Source organism: Sphaerodactylus townsendi, linkage group LG03 (genome assembly GCF_021028975.2).
Source record: "Sphaerodactylus townsendi isolate TG3544 linkage group LG03, MPM_Stown_v2.3, whole genome shotgun sequence".
NCBI classification, from domain to species: Eukaryota; Metazoa; Chordata; class Lepidosauria; order Squamata; family Sphaerodactylidae; genus Sphaerodactylus; species Sphaerodactylus townsendi.
This window is the reverse complement of record NC_059427.1, coordinates 18,661,924-18,675,153: the sequence shown is the minus strand read 5'-3', so window position 1 is coordinate 18,675,153 and position 13,230 is coordinate 18,661,924. Positions and strand designations below refer to the sequence as shown.

The 13,230-nt window shown below is 75.5% G+C and overlaps 1 protein-coding gene across 3 annotated transcripts in view; it reads left to right on the top strand.

Annotated features, from left to right (window-relative positions):
• Positions 1-10,608: 10,608 nt before the first annotated feature.
• DDAH2 (dimethylarginine dimethylaminohydrolase 2) overlaps positions 10,609-13,230 on the top strand; it is a 49,693-nt gene continuing 47,071 nt past the window's right edge. For all 3 annotated transcript variants that reach the window (XM_048490414.1, XM_048490411.1, XM_048490412.1), the window contains exon 1: positions 10,609-10,908. The gene's annotated coding sequence lies outside the window, so the exon portion shown is untranslated. The remainder of the gene's footprint in view (positions 10,909-13,230) is intronic.

The window sequence follows — 13,230 nt, the reverse complement described above, 5'->3', positions numbered from 1 at the left end:
CCCCACCCCCCCCCCCCCCCACCCCCCCCCCCCCCCACCCCCCCCCCCCCCCACCCCCCCCCCCCCCCACCCCCCCCCCCCCCCACCCCCCCCCCCCCCCACCCCCCCCCCCCCCCACCCCCCCCCCCCCCCACCCCCCCCCCCCCCCACCCCCCCCCCCCCCCACCCCCCCCCCCCCCCACCCCCCCCCCCCCCCACCCCCCCCCCCCCCCACCCCCCCCCCCCCCCACCCCCCCCCCCCCCCACCCCCCCCCCCCCCCACCCCCCCCCCCCCCCACCCCCCCCCCCCCCCACCCCCCCCCCCCCCCACCCCCCCCCCCCCCCACCCCCCCCCCCCCCCACCCCCCCCCCCCCCCACCCCCCCCCCCCCCCACCCCCCCCCCCCCCCACCCCCCCCCCCCCCCACCCCCCCCCCCCCCCACCCCCCCCCCCCCCCACCCCCCCCCCCCCCCACCCCCCCCCCCCCCCACCCCCCCCCCCCCCCACCCCCCCCCCCCCCCACCCCCCCCCCCCCCCACCCCCCCCCCCCCCCACCCCCCCCCCCCCCCACCCCCCCCCCCCCCCACCCCCCCCCCCCCCCACCCCCCCCCCCCCCCACCCCCCCCCCCCCCCACCCCCCCCCCCCCCCACCCCCCCCCCCCCCCACCCCCCCCCCCCCCCACCCCCCCCCCCCCCCACCCCCCCCCCCCCCCACCCCCCCCCCCCCCCACCCCCCCCCCCCCCCACCCCCCCCCCCCCCCACCCCCCCCCCCCCCCACCCCCCCCCCCCCCCACCCCCCCCCCCCCCCACCCCCCCCCCCCCCCACCCCCCCCCCCCCCCACCCCCCCCCCCCCCCACCCCCCCCCCCCCCCACCCCCCCCCCCCCCCACCCCCCCCCCCCCCCACCCCCCCCCCCCCCCACCCCCCCCCCCCCCCACCCCCCCCCCCCCCCACCCCCCCCCCCCCCCACCCCCCCCCCCCCCCACCCCCCCCCCCCCCCACCCCCCCCCCCCCCCACCCCCCCCCCCCCCCACCCCCCCCCCCCCCCACCCCCCCCCCCCCCCACCCCCCCCCCCCCCCACCCCCCCCCCCCCCCACCCCCCCCCCCCCCCACCCCCCCCCCCCCCCACCCCCCCCCCCCCCCACCCCCCCCCCCCCCCACCCCCCCCCCCCCCCACCCCCCCCCCCCCCCACCCCCCCCCCCCCCCACCCCCCCCCCCCCCCACCCCCCCCCCCCCCCACCCCCCCCCCCCCCCACCCCCCCCCCCCCCCACCCCCCCCCCCCCCCACCCCCCCCCCCCCCCACCCCCCCCCCCCCCCACCCCCCCCCCCCCCCACCCCCCCCCCCCCCCACCCCCCCCCCCCCCCACCCCCCCCCCCCCCCACCCCCCCCCCCCCCCACCCCCCCCCCCCCCCACCCCCCCCCCCCCCCACCCCCCCCCCCCCCCACCCCCCCCCCCCCCCACCCCCCCCCCCCCCCACCCCCCCCCCCCCCCACCCCCCCCCCCCCCCACCCCCCCCCCCCCCCACCCCCCCCCCCCCCCACCCCCCCCCCCCCCCACCCCCCCCCCCCCCCACCCCCCCCCCCCCCCACCCCCCCCCCCCCCCACCCCCCCCCCCCCCCACCCCCCCCCCCCCCCACCCCCCCCCCCCCCCACCCCCCCCCCCCCCCACCCCCCCCCCCCCCCACCCCCCCCCCCCCCCACCCCCCCCCCCCCCCACCCCCCCCCCCCCCCACCCCCCCCCCCCCCCACCCCCCCCCCCCCCCACCCCCCCCCCCCCCCACCCCCCCCCCCCCCCACCCCCCCCCCCCCCCACCCCCCCCCCCCCCCACCCCCCCCCCCCCCCACCCCCCCCCCCCCCCACCCCCCCCCCCCCCCACCCCCCCCCCCCCCCACCCCCCCCCCCCCCCACCCCCCCCCCCCCCCACCCCCCCCCCCCCCCACCCCCCCCCCCCCCCACCCCCCCCCCCCCCCACCCCCCCCCCCCCCCACCCCCCCCCCCCCCCACCCCCCCCCCCCCCCACCCCCCCCCCCCCCCACCCCCCCCCCCCCCCACCCCCCCCCCCCCCCACCCCCCCCCCCCCCCACCCCCCCCCCCCCCCACCCCCCCCCCCCCCCACCCCCCCCCCCCCCCACCCCCCCCCCCCCCCACCCCCCCCCCCCCCCACCCCCCCCCCCCCCCACCCCCCCCCCCCCCCACCCCCCCCCCCCCCCACCCCCCCCCCCCCCCACCCCCCCCCCCCCCCACCCCCCCCCCCCCCCACCCCCCCCCCCCCCCACCCCCCCCCCCCCCCACCCCCCCCCCCCCCCACCCCCCCCCCCCCCCACCCCCCCCCCCCCCCACCCCCCCCCCCCCCCACCCCCCCCCCCCCCCACCCCCCCCCCCCCCCACCCCCCCCCCCCCCCACCCCCCCCCCCCCCCACCCCCCCCCCCCCCCACCCCCCCCCCCCCCCACCCCCCCCCCCCCCCACCCCCCCCCCCCCCCACCCCCCCCCCCCCCCACCCCCCCCCCCCCCCACCCCCCCCCCCCCCCACCCCCCCCCCCCCCCACCCCCCCCCCCCCCCACCCCCCCCCCCCCCCACCCCCCCCCCCCCCCACCCCCCCCCCCCCCCACCCCCCCCCCCCCCCACCCCCCCCCCCCCCCACCCCCCCCCCCCCCCACCCCCCCCCCCCCCCACCCCCCCCCCCCCCCACCCCCCCCCCCCCCCACCCCCCCCCCCCCCCACCCCCCCCCCCCCCCACCCCCCCCCCCCCCCACCCCCCCCCCCCCCCACCCCCCCCCCCCCCCACCCCCCCCCCCCCCCACCCCCCCCCCCCCCCACCCCCCCCCCCCCCCACCCCCCCCCCCCCCCACCCCCCCCCCCCCCCACCCCCCCCCCCCCCCACCCCCCCCCCCCCCCACCCCCCCCCCCCCCCACCCCCCCCCCCCCCCACCCCCCCCCCCCCCCACCCCCCCCCCCCCCCACCCCCCCCCCCCCCCACCCCCCCCCCCCCCCACCCCCCCCCCCCCCCACCCCCCCCCCCCCCCACCCCCCCCCCCCCCCACCCCCCCCCCCCCCCACCCCCCCCCCCCCCCACCCCCCCCCCCCCCCACCCCCCCCCCCCCCCACCCCCCCCCCCCCCCACCCCCCCCCCCCCCCACCCCCCCCCCCCCCCACCCCCCCCCCCCCCCACCCCCCCCCCCCCCCACCCCCCCCCCCCCCCACCCCCCCCCCCCCCCACCCCCCCCCCCCCCCACCCCCCCCCCCCCCCACCCCCCCCCCCCCCCACCCCCCCCCCCCCCCACCCCCCCCCCCCCCCACCCCCCCCCCCCCCCACCCCCCCCCCCCCCCACCCCCCCCCCCCCCCACCCCCCCCCCCCCCCACCCCCCCCCCCCCCCACCCCCCCCCCCCCCCACCCCCCCCCCCCCCCACCCCCCCCCCCCCCCACCCCCCCCCCCCCCCACCCCCCCCCCCCCCCACCCCCCCCCCCCCCCACCCCCCCCCCCCCCCACCCCCCCCCCCCCCCACCCCCCCCCCCCCCCACCCCCCCCCCCCCCCACCCCCCCCCCCCCCCACCCCCCCCCCCCCCCACCCCCCCCCCCCCCCACCCCCCCCCCCCCCCACCCCCCCCCCCCCCCACCCCCCCCCCCCCCCACCCCCCCCCCCCCCCACCCCCCCCCCCCCCCACCCCCCCCCCCCCCCACCCCCCCCCCCCCCCACCCCCCCCCCCCCCCACCCCCCCCCCCCCCCACCCCCCCCCCCCCCCACCCCCCCCCCCCCCCACCCCCCCCCCCCCCCACCCCCCCCCCCCCCCACCCCCCCCCCCCCCCACCCCCCCCCCCCCCCACCCCCCCCCCCCCCCACCCCCCCCCCCCCCCACCCCCCCCCCCCCCCACCCCCCCCCCCCCCCACCCCCCCCCCCCCCCACCCCCCCCCCCCCCCACCCCCCCCCCCCCCCACCCCCCCCCCCCCCCACCCCCCCCCCCCCCCACCCCCCCCCCCCCCCACCCCCCCCCCCCCCCACCCCCCCCCCCCCCCACCCCCCCCCCCCCCCACCCCCCCCCCCCCCCACCCCCCCCCCCCCCCACCCCCCCCCCCCCCCACCCCCCCCCCCCCCCACCCCCCCCCCCCCCCACCCCCCCCCCCCCCCACCCCCCCCCCCCCCCACCCCCCCCCCCCCCCACCCCCCCCCCCCCCCACCCCCCCCCCCCCCCACCCCCCCCCCCCCCCACCCCCCCCCCCCCCCACCCCCCCCCCCCCCCACCCCCCCCCCCCCCCACCCCCCCCCCCCCCCACCCCCCCCCCCCCCCACCCCCCCCCCCCCCCACCCCCCCCCCCCCCCACCCCCCCCCCCCCCCACCCCCCCCCCCCCCCACCCCCCCCCCCCCCCACCCCCCCCCCCCCCCACCCCCCCCCCCCCCCACCCCCCCCCCCCCCCACCCCCCCCCCCCCCCACCCCCCCCCCCCCCCACCCCCCCCCCCCCCCACCCCCCCCCCCCCCCACCCCCCCCCCCCCCCACCCCCCCCCCCCCCCACCCCCCCCCCCCCCCACCCCCCCCCCCCCCCACCCCCCCCCCCCCCCACCCCCCCCCCCCCCCACCCCCCCCCCCCCCCACCCCCCCCCCCCCCCACCCCCCCCCCCCCCCACCCCCCCCCCCCCCCACCCCCCCCCCCCCCCACCCCCCCCCCCCCCCACCCCCCCCCCCCCCCACCCCCCCCCCCCCCCACCCCCCCCCCCCCCCACCCCCCCCCCCCCCCACCCCCCCCCCCCCCCACCCCCCCCCCCCCCCACCCCCCCCCCCCCCCACCCCCCCCCCCCCCCACCCCCCCCCCCCCCCACCCCCCCCCCCCCCCACCCCCCCCCCCCCCCACCCCCCCCCCCCCCCACCCCCCCCCCCCCCCACCCCCCCCCCCCCCCACCCCCCCCCCCCCCCACCCCCCCCCCCCCCCACCCCCCCCCCCCCCCACCCCCCCCCCCCCCCACCCCCCCCCCCCCCCACCCCCCCCCCCCCCCACCCCCCCCCCCCCCCACCCCCCCCCCCCCCCACCCCCCCCCCCCCCCACCCCCCCCCCCCCCCACCCCCCCCCCCCCCCACCCCCCCCCCCCCCCACCCCCCCCCCCCCCCACCCCCCCCCCCCCCCACCCCCCCCCCCCCCCACCCCCCCCCCCCCCCACCCCCCCCCCCCCCCACCCCCCCCCCCCCCCACCCCCCCCCCCCCCCACCCCCCCCCCCCCCCACCCCCCCCCCCCCCCACCCCCCCCCCCCCCCACCCCCCCCCCCCCCCACCCCCCCCCCCCCCCACCCCCCCCCCCCCCCACCCCCCCCCCCCCCCACCCCCCCCCCCCCCCACCCCCCCCCCCCCCCACCCCCCCCCCCCCCCACCCCCCCCCCCCCCCACCCCCCCCCCCCCCCACCCCCCCCCCCCCCCACCCCCCCCCCCCCCCACCCCCCCCCCCCCCCACCCCCCCCCCCCCCCACCCCCCCCCCCCCCCACCCCCCCCCCCCCCCACCCCCCCCCCCCCCCACCCCCCCCCCCCCCCACCCCCCCCCCCCCCCACCCCCCCCCCCCCCCACCCCCCCCCCCCCCCACCCCCCCCCCCCCCCACCCCCCCCCCCCCCCACCCCCCCCCCCCCCCACCCCCCCCCCCCCCCACCCCCCCCCCCCCCCACCCCCCCCCCCCCCCACCCCCCCCCCCCCCCACCCCCCCCCCCCCCCACCCCCCCCCCCCCCCACCCCCCCCCCCCCCCACCCCCCCCCCCCCCCACCCCCCCCCCCCCCCACCCCCCCCCCCCCCCACCCCCCCCCCCCCCCACCCCCCCCCCCCCCCACCCCCCCCCCCCCCCACCCCCCCCCCCCCCCACCCCCCCCCCCCCCCACCCCCCCCCCCCCCCACCCCCCCCCCCCCCCACCCCCCCCCCCCCCCACCCCCCCCCCCCCCCACCCCCCCCCCCCCCCACCCCCCCCCCCCCCCACCCCCCCCCCCCCCCACCCCCCCCCCCCCCCACCCCCCCCCCCCCCCACCCCCCCCCCCCCCCACCCCCCCCCCCCCCCACCCCCCCCCCCCCCCACCCCCCCCCCCCCCCACCCCCCCCCCCCCCCACCCCCCCCCCCCCCCACCCCCCCCCCCCCCCACCCCCCCCCCCCCCCACCCCCCCCCCCCCCCACCCCCCCCCCCCCCCACCCCCCCCCCCCCCCACCCCCCCCCCCCCCCACCCCCCCCCCCCCCCACCCCCCCCCCCCCCCACCCCCCCCCCCCCCCACCCCCCCCCCCCCCCACCCCCCCCCCCCCCCACCCCCCCCCCCCCCCACCCCCCCCCCCCCCCACCCCCCCCCCCCCCCACCCCCCCCCCCCCCCACCCCCCCCCCCCCCCACCCCCCCCCCCCCCCACCCCCCCCCCCCCCCACCCCCCCCCCCCCCCACCCCCCCCCCCCCCCACCCCCCCCCCCCCCCACCCCCCCCCCCCCCCACCCCCCCCCCCCCCCACCCCCCCCCCCCCCCACCCCCCCCCCCCCCCACCCCCCCCCCCCCCCACCCCCCCCCCCCCCCACCCCCCCCCCCCCCCACCCCCCCCCCCCCCCACCCCCCCCCCCCCCCACCCCCCCCCCCCCCCACCCCCCCCCCCCCCCACCCCCCCCCCCCCCCACCCCCCCCCCCCCCCACCCCCCCCCCCCCCCACCCCCCCCCCCCCCCACCCCCCCCCCCCCCCACCCCCCCCCCCCCCCACCCCCCCCCCCCCCCACCCCCCCCCCCCCCCACCCCCCCCCCCCCCCACCCCCCCCCCCCCCCACCCCCCCCCCCCCCCACCCCCCCCCCCCCCCACCCCCCCCCCCCCCCACCCCCCCCCCCCCCCACCCCCCCCCCCCCCCACCCCCCCCCCCCCCCACCCCCCCCCCCCCCCACCCCCCCCCCCCCCCACCCCCCCCCCCCCCCACCCCCCCCCCCCCCCACCCCCCCCCCCCCCCACCCCCCCCCCCCCCCACCCCCCCCCCCCCCCACCCCCCCCCCCCCCCACCCCCCCCCCCCCCCACCCCCCCCCCCCCCCACCCCCCCCCCCCCCCACCCCCCCCCCCCCCCACCCCCCCCCCCCCCCACCCCCCCCCCCCCCCACCCCCCCCCCCCCCCACCCCCCCCCCCCCCCACCCCCCCCCCCCCCCACCCCCCCCCCCCCCCACCCCCCCCCCCCCCCACCCCCCCCCCCCCCCACCCCCCCCCCCCCCCACCCCCCCCCCCCCCCACCCCCCCCCCCCCCCACCCCCCCCCCCCCCCACCCCCCCCCCCCCCCACCCCCCCCCCCCCCCACCCCCCCCCCCCCCCACCCCCCCCCCCCCCCACCCCCCCCCCCCCCCACCCCCCCCCCCCCCCACCCCCCCCCCCCCCCACCCCCCCCCCCCCCCACCCCCCCCCCCCCCCACCCCCCCCCCCCCCCATCCCCCCCCCCCCCCACCCCTCCACCCCTTTACCCCCCCTTCCCACCCCCCCCCCCCCCTTCCCCCCCCCCCCCCAACCCCCCCCCCCCCTCCACCCCCCCCCCCCCCCCCCCCCCCCCCCCCCCCCCCCCCCCCCCCCCACCCCACCACCCCCCCCCCCACCCCCCCCCCCCCCACCCCCCCCCCCCCCCCCCCACCCCCACCCCCCCCCCCCCCCCCCCCCCCCCCCCCCCCCCCAACCCCACCCCCCCCCCCTCCCCCACCCCCACCCCCCACCCCCCCCCCCCCCCCCCACCCCCCACCCCACCACCCCCCCCCCCCCCACCAGTGGTGGCGCACCCGCGCACGCCTGGGTGCCAGAGGTGGCACTCAGAGCCCCCTCTTTGGGCACGCGACAGAGTGCTCCCCCCCCCATCTATAGGCTGGCTCTGGGCTAAGCTGGGCTCGAATATTAGCATTAAACCTAAGAACTAATTTTGGGGAAGCAGTGTAGGTAACCCTGTTAAGCGCTGTTAAACCCCACTGATTTTCATGCGAAGAGTCTAAGGCGCAATCCTTTACCTGGGAGTAAGCTCGGTTGGTGGCAATGGGGCTTGCTTCTGAGTAAACCCTCCTGAGTAAACCCTCCGTGTTGGCACTTTGCGATAAATAAGTGGGTTTTGAGTTGCAATTTGGGCACTCGGTCTCAAAAAGGTCTGCCATCACTGCCCTACTCCTACATACTTGCTGGGTGACCTTGGGCTAATCACAGTTCTGTCAGAACTCTGTCAGCTCCACCTGCCTCACAAGGTGTCTGTTGTGAAAAGATGAAGGGACAGGAGTTTGTAAGCCGCCTTGAGTCTCCTTGCAGGAGAGAAAGGTGAGCTATAAATCCAAACTCTTCTTTTTTTATGTGTTCTTGAAATAAAATTCTTTTAAAATTGTCTTTTTTGTCACTTCCTCAACAGAAGCTCTTGAGAGGGGCCCTTGTGAATCCAAACGCTAGACCTGCGTGCAGTGTAGCTCCACCATTAAATGCAATCCTTTTGGCAATAAGAACAGAAGAAGAGACCTGCTGGGTCAGACTAGTGTATATAAGTCCAACTCCAAGTATATAATTTCTACCAAGTCACCATTAGCTACAAGCTTGGTCACTTTCTCGAAAAGCTCTTCAAAAGTTTGTGAGACAGAAGCTATGCTGATTTTCCCGCTGCAGCCTTTAAAAAAAATGTACCTAGTAACTCTATCTTTTATTATATTTGCCTGGGTCAGGCTGACTGGCCTGTAATTTTCTGGTTTTTAAAAATTGGTGTAATGTTTGCTTCTCTCCAGCCTTCTGGTACAGTTGGTGAATTTAGTGACAAGCGACATATACAGGTTAGTATATATCACCTATTTCACATTTGAGTTCCCTAAGAACTCTCGGGTGTTGGTCATCAGGACTCAGAGAATTGTTTACCGTTTGTCTTGATGCGTTTAGCAACCTGCTTCTCAAATTCTCTTTTTGTGTGCAGAATGATCGACTTGCATTTCTTTTGCCAGAGCCTGCATCCCCAGCCTCTTTTTTTTATGTCTAAAGCTTCCTTGACTTGTGTTAACCATGCAGGCATTCTTTTAGGTTTGGCAGTGCCTTTCCTAACCTGGGCGATGCATTCTTGCTGAGCTTCGAATTAGTTTGGCTTCAAATAGCTTCCAAGCATCCTCTTGGGATTTGACTCTCTTGCGCTTCCTTTTAGTTTCTTTTTAACTGCTCTCCTCGTTTTTTGTAAAGTTCCCTCTTTTGAAATACTAGAGCGTTGGACCGTAGGGGTTTTTGCAATGGGTGCACCAACCTCTATATCTCTCATTAGGTCTTTTACACTCTCTCTCTCTCACACACACACACACACACACACACACACACTCAGAGAGAGAGAGAGAGAGAGAGCAGGTGGCTGAATAATAAAAATAATAAGAACATAAGAACAAGCCAGCTGGATCAGACCAGAGTCCATCTAGTCCAGCTCTCTGCTACTCGCAGTGGCCCACCAGGTGCCTTTGGGAGCTCACGTGCAGGATATGAAAGCAATGGCCTTCTGCGGCTGTTGCTCCCGAGCACCTGGTCTGCTAAGGCATTTGCAATCTCAGATCAAAGAGGATCAAGATTGGTAGCCATAAATCGACTTCTCCTCCATAAATCTGTCCAAGCCCCTTTTGAAGCTATCCAGGTTAGTGGCCATCACCACCTCCTGTGGCAGCATATTCCAAACACCAATCACACGTTGTGTGAAGAAGTGTTTCCTTTTATTAGTCCTAATTCTCTCCCCAGCATTTTCAATGGACTGCCCCCCCTGGTTTCTCAGATTGTGAGAAAGAGAGAAAAATTTCTCTCTGTCAACATTTTCTACCCCATGCATAATTTTATAGACTTCAATCATATCCCCCCTCAGACGTCTCCTCTCCAAACTAAAGAGTCCCAAACGCTGCAGTATGCATTGGTAATGCCATTCCCAAATTCCAAAAAGAAACTAGCATCTCCCAGTAGAACACGTCTCACCCACCAAAATCTAATCCCAGCTCCAAACTATCCAGTCTCCCTCCCCTTCCAACATCTAGAATCCAGTTTCTCCCAGTAAAGCACCAATTCTGCCTCCTAACTCTCAGCCCAATAGGGCATACACTCACATCTTTCCCAACAGCACTCCAGATAACTTCCAACAGCCAGTCTCAGAAAACAGATGTCTTCTCCTGAGCATTAGAAGAGTGCACCCCCATCCTGCTCCAAATAACCTGAAATTATAAGGCAGAGCAGCTTTCTCTAACCGAGACCCTCTCTTACCATTTTGTATTTCCCCAAAGGGAAGAGGGGTGCTGTTTAATATCAGACGTGTGGAAGATCTTTGTGAAACCTGGAAGCCAGCTCACTTTTTTTTAAAGCGATTCCCCCCCCTCCCCCCCGCTGGTGCTCTTCAATCGGGTTCGGCTTCTGCTCCAGCTGAGAGAGGGTGTGGTTTGTAAGCAAGCAGCGTTTTCCACCACGACCAGTTGCTACTACTCTTAAAGGGGCCAATAAAAACCTTAGGACTCCCCCCCACAAAAAAAAAACCCCACACACCCTACAAATTGCTCTGCTGTAGTTTTAACTTCACCATTAATTGTGCATGCTTGCCACCATCTCTGGGGGTGGGGAATGAATAGGGTGTTTGCTTTTAAAGCAACCCTCCCCCGGGGGGCGTGGCTCGAGGAAGCCCCGCCCCTCCTCCCAGCCCCAGCCTGGAGACAATGCGATCCCGACCCCGCTTTGCGCTAGCAATGGCGAAGCCGGCGCGCCCCTCGCCCCGCGGCTGCCTCTGGGGGTGAGCAGTCCGGCCGATCCCCGTCCCGTTGCTCCGGAGGACATCCGAAAGGCCCGCGGGGGAAGCTCCAGGGATCTCTTCATCCCTCGGCAGGGAGGATCTGCAGGAGATCAGCGGGACCCCAAGACTACCCCCCACCCGATCCCTCTTTCTTGGGCCGGGAGATCTTCCTCGTGGATGGATTCGCATTGCAAAAGGTAGGCGAAGAGATGGGATCCTAAAACCAGAGAGGGGGTGCTGGAGGGTGCTTTCTTGGGTTCCTTATTCATGGGAGGGGAGGGGACCGAGCCAGGACTCCGGGGTTCTCCTGGAAAGAGGGTGGGGGGGGGGGGGGGTCTAGCAGGTTGGAACCAGGACTCACGTCTTTAAGGAAAGATGCCTCCTGGGGCGGGGTCAGGTCTCCTCTGGGGTTTGTCCTTTTGCAGCGGGGGCCATAGGTGGGAATGGGCGCGAGCAGGGGGCTGTTCATATTAAAGGGGGATTAGGGGGTCTCAATCTGCAGGAAACCACGACATCTTAGGTCCTCACCGAGGGGAGTTTTGGGAGTGTTTAGCTGGGAAAGCCTGCGGGCTGGACGCTTGGGTTCCCTGGCTCATGGGGGGGGGGGGTCACAGTTTGGGCTGGGCGTTGTGTGAGGCTGTCAGAACGAGGGGATCTTGCCTTCCTGGCTAGGGAGTGGGCTTGTGGTTTTGCAGCGATGCCAGGTGGGCGTGGGCGCCTGGGGAGTTGAGCAGAGGGAATCCAGCCGGTTTCCTTGGCAAAGGACAGGTTGCCGAGGGGTTGGCGACAAGTTATTTGGATGCCAGTCCTGGGTCCTCAAAGGCAGAGCATCTCACCAGTGCGGAGGGATGTTTGCTCAGGCGTCAGCCCAGTTGGGTACCATGGGGTGCACCTGTAGTGATCTGAGCGTGGCAGGTTCCCTTCACATCTGGGGCCCAGCAGGGCAAAGTTGACTCCTCGATTAGTCTGAGGAGGGGCGCTCTGACTCTCGAAAACTCATTTCCCGGGAAAACTTGCTAGTCTCTGGGGTGCTACTGGGCTCAAATCTAGTCCTCCTTCTGCACCTCTCCTCAATTCAGGGATTGAATTCCAGAGTACAGAGAAAGATGCATTGGAGGATCATAAAAACAACTCTGGGGGGCTCCGCAGAAACGTTTCTTGGTTTCCACCATCCATAAGGTCTTCCCAGCCTTCTTTGGAACTCTTAAAACCCTTTTCAAGCAGGACTTTCAAAGACGTCTGTGGAAGGATTTTTTTAAAAGTGTAACTGTAGTGGCATAAACTTTTTTCACCTGGGAGTAAAGTCTTTTTAAGGTACAACCTTGTTGTAGTGTCAGAGAGTAGCCATGCTGGTCTGCAGTAGAAGAACAAGCCCAGTAGCATGTTAAGAGACCAGCAAGAATTTGGGGGTATTTGAGAGTATCCGATGACGGGAGTCAAAGTTTTTGTGGACTCTATGGTGTGACTAAACTCCAATCCAGCCTTGTAGACGTTCTGGGATTCCTAGAATCTCTGGAAGGGAAGGAGATCTGGATTGGGGCCAGAATTCCTGGGGCGTTTGGGAGGGCAGTGAATTGTCAACAGGTCTTTGTTTCTAAAAAGGGAGGAGGTTGGACCAGGTTATTGTCATGCCCCTGGACCCGTTCGACAACAAGACTCTGTGTTCAGATGATTTCTTTATTATGAAACGGCACCAGGAATAAACATTTAGACTTCGACTGCCGGAACTAAAGCACAAGCAACAAAGCGCCCTCCATTATACCCCACGTCATGCCTCCACGTCACACAACACCACCCCTGACTACCAGTTCCCAAAGGGGAATGGCACCTCCCACATCTCACCATCCAGACACAAGGCAGTCTCCCCCGGGGTCAAAACCAGAGGTGGGATCCAGCAGGTTCTCACAGGTTCCCGAGAGTAAGTTACTAATTATTTGTGTGTGCCGAGAAGGGGTTACTAATTGGTGATTTTGCCACGTGATTTTGGCCTTAGTTACGCCCCTCCTCTCAGCAGTAGCGCACAGAACTTGAAGCAGTCTAGCAGGAGGTGCACCGGCGTGCGTGGCAGCCTGCGCCTGTGTGCATTCATTTCCCGCCCAAGGACCGGCGCAGTGGCTGTGTCCTTGCCACAGCCCCGCCCAGGAATGCCCCACCCCCGGAATGCCTGGCCACACCCCCATCGTGGCCCGCCCAGCCCCATTGGCGCTACGCCACAGTTTGAATCCCACCACCATGGGAACTTGTTACTAAAATTTTTGGTTCCCATCACTGGTCAAAACAACCTACATTTCACACTACTGACAGAACCACAACAGCAAGTGTCTAATGATCTGATACGCCATTGTCTGGGAAATGCAGAAAATGAGCAGTAATGAACTAATGAAGAGCGTGGGGGGAAGAGGAGTTTGGCGGATCCCACATCTGGCCGGGAGACATGGCAGGATCACAGCAGAAATGGGCTGATCATGCCACAGTTGCTCAAGTTGAATTTACGGATTGCACAAAAAGAGACTGGTGTG